This window comes from Lagopus muta, chromosome 27 (genome assembly GCF_023343835.1).
Source record: "Lagopus muta isolate bLagMut1 chromosome 27, bLagMut1 primary, whole genome shotgun sequence".
NCBI classification, from domain to species: domain Eukaryota; kingdom Metazoa; phylum Chordata; class Aves; order Galliformes; family Phasianidae; genus Lagopus; species Lagopus muta.
This window is the reverse complement of record NC_064459.1, coordinates 1,854,358-1,864,036: the sequence shown is the minus strand read 5'-3', so window position 1 is coordinate 1,864,036 and position 9,679 is coordinate 1,854,358.

The following is a 9,679-nucleotide window of genomic DNA, read 5'->3' as shown; positions in this document are numbered from 1 at the left end:
GATCCAGCTATTGATAGAGGAATTAGTCGATGTTCGGATGAGGCTGCCTCCCTCTGGGAACGAGTGTTAATAGCCGTGAAGGAAAAGTATCCCTTCAAAAATGGCTTGAAGATTGCAATGAAAAAATGGGATACAGTTGAAAAGGGTATCCAGTATTTGAGGGAAATAGGCGTGGTGGAAATGTTGTATGACCCTGACTTTGTTCCTAACCAACCACACCAAAACCGCGACCCTGAAAAGGTGAGGACAACACCTGAGATATGGCAGAAAATTGTGACAACAGCACCGGACAAATATGCTGCTACACTAACGTCAGCGTGTGACAGATACCAGGAACAACAGAGAACACTCTTAATTTATGAATTAATTGTTACGCTCCAAAACTACGAACAATTGCTGTCCCCAATTCATTCTGCCGTTGCTGCAATATCAAGAATGACGGAGCAAGTGTCTCAACTGATTAACCGTGACAGGACAGAAGTGGGACGATGCTAACCAAAGGGATGTCTCATACTTGGTGTCGTCACAACCAACTGGGGGGAGATGGGGAGATGGCCAGCAGTCTGCTGCTGCTCAGGAATCAGCTGGGCATTCATCAGTGGGTGGTGAGCAATTGCATTGCACATCACTTGCTTTGTATATTCTTTGCAGTTATTGCAAAGATTTTTGCTTACTCTTCTTTCCAGGTTCACCAGTCTTTGCCCTGCATTGCTTAAGTTCCACTTGAGATTGCTGAAGACTGCACAGGATTTAGTCTTTGCTGGGGTTCCTTGAAGTCTGCATGGAGTTTGTAAAATTCTGCATGGGTTCACTTCAGTTCACACTGGTTTTCACCCAGCTGCATACACTGCTCTGTGCTGGACAACCACCACAGGGACGGCACTGAGCTGGCTGAGACCTGGTGCCCACCTGCACCACCAGTGGGCACAAGCAGCGCACTGGCAGCATCCAAGTCACAAAGAGGAAGCGGCCCCTGGGCCAGGACATTCCAAGGCCGAAATGCTGGCACTAAGTGAAGCAGGGTGGGCTCAGCACAAACAGGAGCCTCTGCAGAAACCGGCCCAAGTTCTGTAGCAGGAAACATGGCCATGGCCAACAAATAAGGCTACCAGTAGCTCTGGGCTCCTGGAGCATTTCATGGCATTGTCAGAGCTCTGGTGAGATCGCCAGGTAGGCACGAGGCGCAGCAGTGACCACAATTGTTCCTTCAGGTGCAGGAGGTGAAGAAGCCACCAAGGGCATTCACATTAAGGACGTCCCCATGTTCTGCTTGAAAGGTGCTATTGTTGTGTTTGTTCCCATTCTGCTCCTGATAATTGTCTGCTACATTTGCATCCGGCGGCGGCGGAAGAAACAACAGCGAGTTGCTCCCCCATCCCCGTCCCAGCTCTTTATTCCCGCGCTGCTCTGTGCGGTGCCGGGAGGAAGGAGAGCGGGGGGCTCCCCGGGCCCTCAGCAGTTCCTGTCTCTGCAGGAGCCTCATGGAATCTGCCAAGGCCTGGTCTGCTGCCCGTGGACAGCTTATGAGGTCAGACAACACGATGCAGCCGAGAGGACAAACGATCTCAGCACCAGCGGGCTCCACGGGTGCCAGGACGTCCTGCCCGGGTGCTGTGGAACTCAATCCCATTGGCGCCCCCCAGGCCCAAGAGTGCCCCAACTCAGCAGCCTCTGGCATGGCCCCAGTGGCTCCCAGCCCGGCCGAGTACACCGGGAATAAGCCCAGAAGCTCCCAGCCCCGCTGGGCACCACCACCTCCCCCATCCTACAGGAGATGGTCACAGCCTGCTCAAGCATGGATGCCATGCAGGCTGTACTGACCCCGGCCTAGCTGCTGCAGCCGCCCCTGCGGGTCACGTTCGATGAAGGATGGCCCAACAGTCAGTGAAGCTTCTCCTTAAACTAATGTGTGATCGCATCGTGCCTGTGGGCTGTCATGGTCAGTCACCACATTAGCAAAATAGTGCTGCTGGCTCTGAAAGAGCCCCGTCACCAGCGCTTGCTGTGGCTACAGTCGTGGTGGTGACTGCATGGGAGGAGTGTGGGGAGCTATGGCCTCTGCCTGTCTCATACTCCTCCTCCTGATGGCTGCAAGTTGCTGTATGGTCGGTGCTGCTCCGTGGCAAGCACCAGGAGCAGGTGGGTGAGCAAAAGTGAGCGGCACGGGGGGCAAGAAGTCAGGCTGCGTCCCCATGGCCAGATGGCAGGCTGCCCTGGGGCTGTCCTTGCATGGGGCCCTCAGCAGTTCCTGTCTCTGCAGGCGCCTCATGGAATCTGCCAAGGCCCGGTTTGCTGCCGGTGGACAATCAGCACATGAGCACAGACGGTCTCGGCACCAGCGGGCTCCACGGGTGCCAGGACGTCCTGCCCGGGTGCTGCGGAGCTCCAGCCCATCGCGGCCCCCCAGGCCCAAGCGTGCCCCGACTCGGCTGCCCCCGGCGCGGCCCCCCGCGGCCCCCCAGCCCGGCCATGTACACCAGGAATAAGCCCCAGCCCCGCCGGGCACCGCCCCCGCCACCACCCCCGTCCTACAGGGGATGGTAGCAGTCTCCCTGGGGCCGGGCACCACGTCCCACACCTGGACAGCTGCTGCTGCCATCCACTGTGGCTGTCCAGATTTCTATTCCAGTCTTCTATTCCATCAATAAATAACAACATCATTTCCCAACTGTGTGAGAGCTTGCTTGATCCGTGCAGGACACAGGATGCAGAATGCCCCCAGTCCCCACTTTGGCTTCTGTTCAGGGTAAGAGGTTTTCACGCTACACCTGCGTAGCGCTTAAGTCACGGAGACCTCGTGTGAATTTGGGGTGGTGGAGCAGATGTTCCGTTATTTCAAGGATTAACAGGAGGGAAACGAAGTTTCCATGCAGGGAGCTGGGGATAGGACAAAGAGGAACGGTTCTGATGTAAAGGAGGGGAGACTTGGTTTAGACGTTGTTCAGAGGGGTAGTTGAGGCCCTGGCACTGCTGCCTGGAGCGGCCGTGGGTGCCCCAACCCTGCGGGTGCCCAGCCGGGCTGGAGGGGCTCTGGGCAGCCTGACCGAGGAGCCTTCCATCCCAACCTCTGTGAGTCCCCGGACTGCAACCTCGCTGCATTATCAGCCTCGCTTTTCACCTAAAGCCACGGCTTGCGGCACTGCAGACAAGCCTCCGTGACCCGCGTCAGTGACGAGGAGAGGACGCGACGTCTCCCTCTGCCAATCCCTGTTCCTCCCCGGCTGCGAGGCAGCACGAGCTCGGGCTCCGTTCTCGCCCTGCTGTGAGGCCGTGATGCAGAGCAGCGCGTCCGGAACTGCGGAGGTGCGATGTCGTCTCCCAGGCGGCTCAGTGCGCGCTCCGACTGGGAAATCTCTGCCTGTGTCACGCGAGGACGGGCTGCGAGCCGAAGCTCCATCGTACCGGCTGTACGCCGCAGGCGGAGCCGAATAGAAGGGATGCTGCTTTGTAACGTGCTTCGTAACGGCTGGCTCCGAGGGAGTTTTCTGCTCTACCGACGAACGGTCGGGAAACGCGAGAGGAGCGGCGAGCGCTCCGGGGCGGCGGCGAAGCGCACCCGGCTCACGGAGCGTTCGGGGACGCTTGGCGCCGACCCGCCTCTGCCGCGCTGACGCCGCCTACGGAGGCGGCTGCGAGTCGCAGCGGCACCGCCTCAGAGCCCCGCGGCGCACGGGGGCGGAGCTACCGCTGTTCCCGCGCTCGTTCTGCGCTGTGGGGCGGGGCGGAGTGGCCCGTGGGGAGCGAGCGTGGGGATCGGCTTCATCGCCGGTTGCCGCTCGGCCCCGCCGCGACCCGTGAGGAGCCCCCCGGCCCGTCCGGCGCCGGCAGTGCTGCGGGTACGTGGTTCGGGTGTGGGAGGGCGGGGAGACGTTGTGGAGCCGGGGAGGAAGTGTGAGGCGGGAGCTGACAGAAACGGCGCCGGGGAGATAAGGCGGGAAGGTGGGAGGTGCGAAAGCTGCGTTCGAGGGGGAAAATGGAAAGGGAACGCGGTGCGAGTGGCGAAACAACGCCGGGGAAGGAATCTTGGGGGAGAGGAGGAGAAACATGGCGCTGGAGGATGGGAGGCGGGGAACCGAAACGACGGCGACGGAGAAAAGACGAGGGGAGGCGGGGATCCAAAATGGCGTCGAGGGAGGGGAGACGTTGGGAGGCGGGGATCCAAAATGGCGTCGAGGGAGAGAAGACGTTGGGAGGTGGGGATCCAAAATGGCGGCGAGGGAGGGGAGACGTTGGGAGGCGGGGATCCAAAATGGCGGCGAGGGAGGGGAGACGTTGGGAGGTGGGGATCCAAAACGGCGGCGAGGGAGGGGAGACGGGGAAGCTGCGATTCAGCACCGGGCTGAGGTTGGGCTGTGCCGGGTGCTGGGTAGGGAGGAGAGTAGGTGGCTGTGCTGTGCTCTCAGTAGTTCCTCTCTCTGCAGCAGCCACAGCCAGGCTCGGCCCGAAACCTGCATCCCTTCACGGCTGGCCATCCTGTGTGCCCAGTGTGATACAGCTGACAGGTGGACGAAATGGCCGCGGATGTGGCTTGTTGGAAAGCGTATCCCACTGCTGTGGAGCCCCACGGGTGCAGCCCCCTCAAGCCTGGATGCCATGCAGGCTGTGCAGACCCCAGCCTTGCTCCTGCATCCGCCCCTGTGGGTCACTGCAGATCATGGACTTCCCAACAATCAGTGAAGCTTCTCCTCGCCCACGTGTGATCGCATCGTGCCTGTGCGCTGTAACAGTCAGTCACCACATTAGCAAAATAGTGCTGCTGGTGCTGAAAGAGATGATGGAGGTAAGTTTTCCGTTTTCATTTTCTTTGTATTGAGAGTGATGTGAGTGGAAATGAATGGGGTGCAGAATCCCAGCCGGCTCCGGGGTCGGAAGCTCTAGCAGATGGCATGGGTATGTGACGGCTTTTTACTTGCTTTGCGAGCTGCCAGCTCGCAGCCCTAATGTCAGCCAGGCCTGCAGGAGCGGGAGCACAGAGCTGCACGCGCGTGCCCTGTCCCTGCACCATCCCCGGGTACCACCTGCTCCTCAGCTGTGCCGTCACGCAGTGACACAGATTGTGGTGTATGACGGAAAGCTCTTGTGGTTCCTAGTTGCAGAACTGCCTCCAGAGAGGGCCGTGCCAAACGCGCAGCTGCCTCCCGCGCAGGAGCCCCGCTGGCCTCCCAGGGGTGGGTACTCTGCCCGGACGGACTGCACCAACAGAGTGCTCAGCTCAGCAGAGGGTTTTTCTGAAAAGCATTGCAGGTAAAGGCCTGCCCAGAGCTCTGTGGCTGACACTTGGAGGTTCTGTTGTTGTGTTTTGTGTCTGTGGCCTCCTGGAGCATTTCATGGCAATGTCAGAGCTCTGGTGAGGTCGCCAGGTAGGCACGAGGTGCAGTAGTGACCACATTTGTTCCTTCAGGTGCAGGTGATGGAGAACCCAACAAAAGTCGTTTACATTAAGGACGTCCCCATGTTCTGCTTGAAAGGTGCTATTGCTGTGTTTCTTCGGATGTAATTTTGTGCTGCATTTGCATTCGACGGCAGAGGCAGACATAACAGTGAGTTCCTCCCCCATCCCAGCTCTTTATTCCCACGGTGCTCTGTGCGATGCCGGGAGGAAGGGGAGTGGGGAGCTCCCTGGGCCCTCAGCAGTTTCTGTGTCTGCAGGCGCTTTACGGGATCTGCCAAAGCTCGTTCTGCTGCCCATGAACACTCAGCACATGAGCATACACCGTCTTGGCATCAGCGGGCTCTTTGTGGGCCAGGACATCCTGCCTGAGTGCTGCAGAGCGCCAGCATGTCACCACCTTGGAGGCCCAAGTGCGCCCCCACTCGGCTGCCCCCGGCACGGCCCCCGATCCGGTCCCCCAGCCGTAGTGCCCGGAGCAGGAGGAGCCTGCTGCCTTACCTGCCATGGAAGCTCGAGAGTGGCAGCGGGGGCTTCCATGACTGCTGGGGTCAGCCCCTCTACCCTGAGGTTACAGTGCCCCTCTGTGACACAGTCCCGTGGTGGCACAGGCATTGCTCTGTGCCCGCCCCGTCACCAGCTCTTGCTGTGTCTACATTCGTGGTGGTGACAGCATGGGACGAGTGTGGGGAGCTATGGCCCATCTCATACTCCTCCTGATGGCTGCAACTTGCTCTAAGGTCGGTGCTGTTCTGTTGGCAGCACCGGAAAAGTGAGCGGCACGGTGGCAAGAAGTCAGGTTGTCTCCACACGGCCAGTTGGCTGACTGCCCTGGGGCTGTCCTTGAATGGGGGTTGTGCTGGGCAGGGGAAGGTGGCCCGGACCCATTTCCATCACAGGGTCCCCTCAGCCCCCAGCCCAAGGGAAGAGCCAGGCACGTTTTCCTCTTGTGCTGTGGTTTCACTCTCACGCTCAGCACATGAACGCAGATGGTCTCGGCACCAGCAGCCTCCCCATGTGTCAATCCGGCCTGCCCAGGTGCAGCTGTGCCACAGCACATCACCACCCAGGTGGCCTCTGTGGTCTCTGTGCCAGTGGGCTCCACGTGTGCCTGGACGTCCTGTCCACGTGCTGTGGAGCCCCAGCACGTTGCTGTGCTGTGGCTCAGCTGCCCCCGATGCAGCATTCCAGCCTGGCCATCTACACAGGGAATAAGCCCAGAAGCCCCCAGCCCCGCTGGGGACTGCCACCACCCCCATCCTACAGGGGATGGTAGCAGTCTCCTTGGGGCCTGGCACCACATCCCATGTCTGCTTCTATCAACAGTGGTTTTCTGTTACAGCAGAACATCAATAAATAACATTATTTCCTAACTGTGTGAGAGCTTGCTTGATCCGTGCAGGACACAGGGTGGAAAATCCCCCCAGTCCTTACATTGGCTTTGATTCAGGGTAAGAGTTTTCCACGCAACACCTGTGTAGTGCTTAAGTCATGGAGACCTCATGTTTTTGGGGTGTATTTGGGGTGATGGAGCAGATCTTCCTGGAAGTGATGTTGAGGCAGCTGAGGGATGGAGAAGTGATCCGGGCCAGCCAGCACGGCAGCACCCAGGGCAGATCGTGCCTGACCCATCTGGTGGCTTTTTGGGATGCCGTGATGGCAGTGATGGGCAACGGGAGGGCAACTGATGTCGTCTCCCTGGAGTTGTGCAAGCCTTCCATGTGGTCCCGCACTGCTTCCTTCCCTCTGAGCCAGACAGAGATGGGTGCAAAGGACGGGCTGTGGGGTGGAGGTTCAGCAAAGCCAAGGCTGTGCTTTCAGATGGGGAATTTGCCTCTTGTGTGCCCTACAGCGATCCCAAATGAGAAAAGAAAAGCTTTTTCTCTGGGTGCTTCGCTCAGAGGCTGCAGCGCTTCTGCTATGGAGAAAGGCTGAGGGAGCCGGGGGTGTTCAGCACGGAGAAGAGAAGGCTGCAGGGAGCCCCCGCTCCACAAGGGAGATGGTGATAGGGACAAAGAAGAATGGTTTGGATGTAAAGGAGGGGAGATTTGGTTTATGTGTCAGGGAAGTTGTTCACAGAGGGGGAGCTGAGGCCGTGGCACTGCTGCCCAGAGAGGTGGGTGCCCCATCCCTGCGGGTGCAGCCAACTCTGCTCCCATTGCAGTGAGTGGAGACGAAGGGAGGGACGTGGCTGATGACACTCCGACGGCCGCTGGCATCGCAGGGCTGCGGTGCTTTGACTCTGAAAGCCACCAAACTTCCACCTGCTGGCTGTGTCCCTTCACACATCCGCCTGTCACAAAGCGCAGGGGCTGGAAGGGAGCTCTGGTGAAGAGCACAGTACAACCTCCCCCCAGAGCAGCTTCCCTGCAGTGCTTGCAGAGGAGAGTGCCTTGAGCTGGAGAGCCCAAAACTGAGCCAGTGCTCCACATGAGCCCAGTGCTTTCTGCGGCCCCCAATAGCCTCCCAGGGCCACCAATCCTGCCCAGTGCCCCCATGTCAACACTCCCGATGCTCAGTACGTGGCCATTTCCTTCCCCAGGCACAAAACAAGGCCATGGGGGCAGAGGCAGCACGATGGTGATGGCGAACATCAGTGAGGAGGTGCGGCAGGAGCTGCAGCTCTGGGCTCGCTGCAACCACGCCAGCATCCCTGGAGGTGGGCCTTGGGTCTGGGGGGCTTTGGGCTGCATGAACGACTGCAGGCAGAGATGTAGCAAAGTGAATACGAAACATTGAGTGATGTGATGTTATTTAATGTAATTGAAGATGGAATAACATAACATATCATAAAGAATGAAATCTAATAGAGTCCCACGTTGTCCCAGCCCAGGGTGGTGTTGGTGGACAGCCCAGGTTTGGAGAGGTAGGGCTGGGGCCGGTGCTGGTGCCCCTGGAGCACTGCTGCTGCTGCTGTGTGTGCAGCGGGGCCAGCGAGGAGCCCAGAGCTACAGGTAGCCTGAACTGTTGGCCGTCGGTTGCCTCCTGCTGCAGCACGTGGGCCGGTTTCCGCAGACGCTCCCGTTTGTGCCGAGCCCACCCAGCTTCGCCTAGCGCTGGCGCTTCTGCCCTGGAGCGTCCTGGCCGTGCGGCAGCTTCCTCTTCTTGGCTGGGCTGCTGCCAGTGTGCCGCTGGTGCCCGCTGGTGGTGCAGGCGGGCGCCGGGCTCTCAGCCGGCTCGGTGCCACCCTGGTGGTGGTTGCCGGGTGGCAGTGCCAGGCGGAGAAGCACTGGGGGCTGCTTCTGCTGCGCCTCCTCCATCAGATGTGCTGTGCTGGGTGAAGGAGGTGCTGGGACATCCAGGGGGGTCGGCACAGGCAGCTCTGGTGATGTGCTGTGGGGCGGTAGCAAAGGCACGCAGGGCAGCGGCCTGGGGGGCTGTCTGCAGCACAGTGCACGTATGCAGATCAGGTCGCTGCTGATCCAGGCCTCTGCCTCTGCCTCTCCATTTCGCTCCCTGCTGCTGGCCCAGGGAAAGTCAGGGAGCGCTGTGATGAACGGTGGTGTTTTTCTGCTGCTCGGGATGTCTGGGCTCGGTGGCTGCATGGCATCGATCCACCGCAGCAGCTCTTCCCTTTCCTGGCTGTCCAGTTCAGGCAGCAGCTCATGTTGACCTCCTTCCTCTGCTGCATTGTCAGTTCCTTCGGTCCCCCTTATTTGGGTATCAGCAGGTGAGCGGAGCTGCGGTGGGACTTGGGACACCGGAGGTCCTCGGAGGACAGTTGAGGAGCCGGTGCGGTGGGGACCCTGCAGCGGGCAGCTGCATGCGGGCTGCGGGGGCTCCCCATGGAACGCAGCCCCATACTGCTGCCCTGTCGGCTGCTGGGGCTGCTGCGTCCCGGCCACCAGGGGATGTTTGGAGCAGTGGGCAGGGGCACTGGGGGCAGGCATACCTGGCTGCGTCTTTGCAGGTAGGCGCATGACCAGGGGTAACTGCTGCCCCACGGGTGCCAGCTGACCAACGTTTCGGGGCATCCCCCCAGGTGGCTGCTGAACCACAACTTGGGGCAGCCCCCCAGGTGGCAACGGACCCACAACTGTGGGAATCCCCCCAGGTGGCAGCTGAACCACATTTGAGGGCAGCCCCCCCAGGTGGCAGCTGAACCACAACTTGGGGCATCCCCGCAGCTGGGAGCTGACCCACCATTAGAGGCTGCCCCCCAGGTGGGAGCTGCACTCCCTGTCCCTGGACGCCTGGTATCCCAGGCCAGACGGAGGCCTGAGGCACCATGTAGGTGACATTAGGGACAGCGAGGGGTTGGAAGGATACCGGCACTGCTGCGTTGCGGAA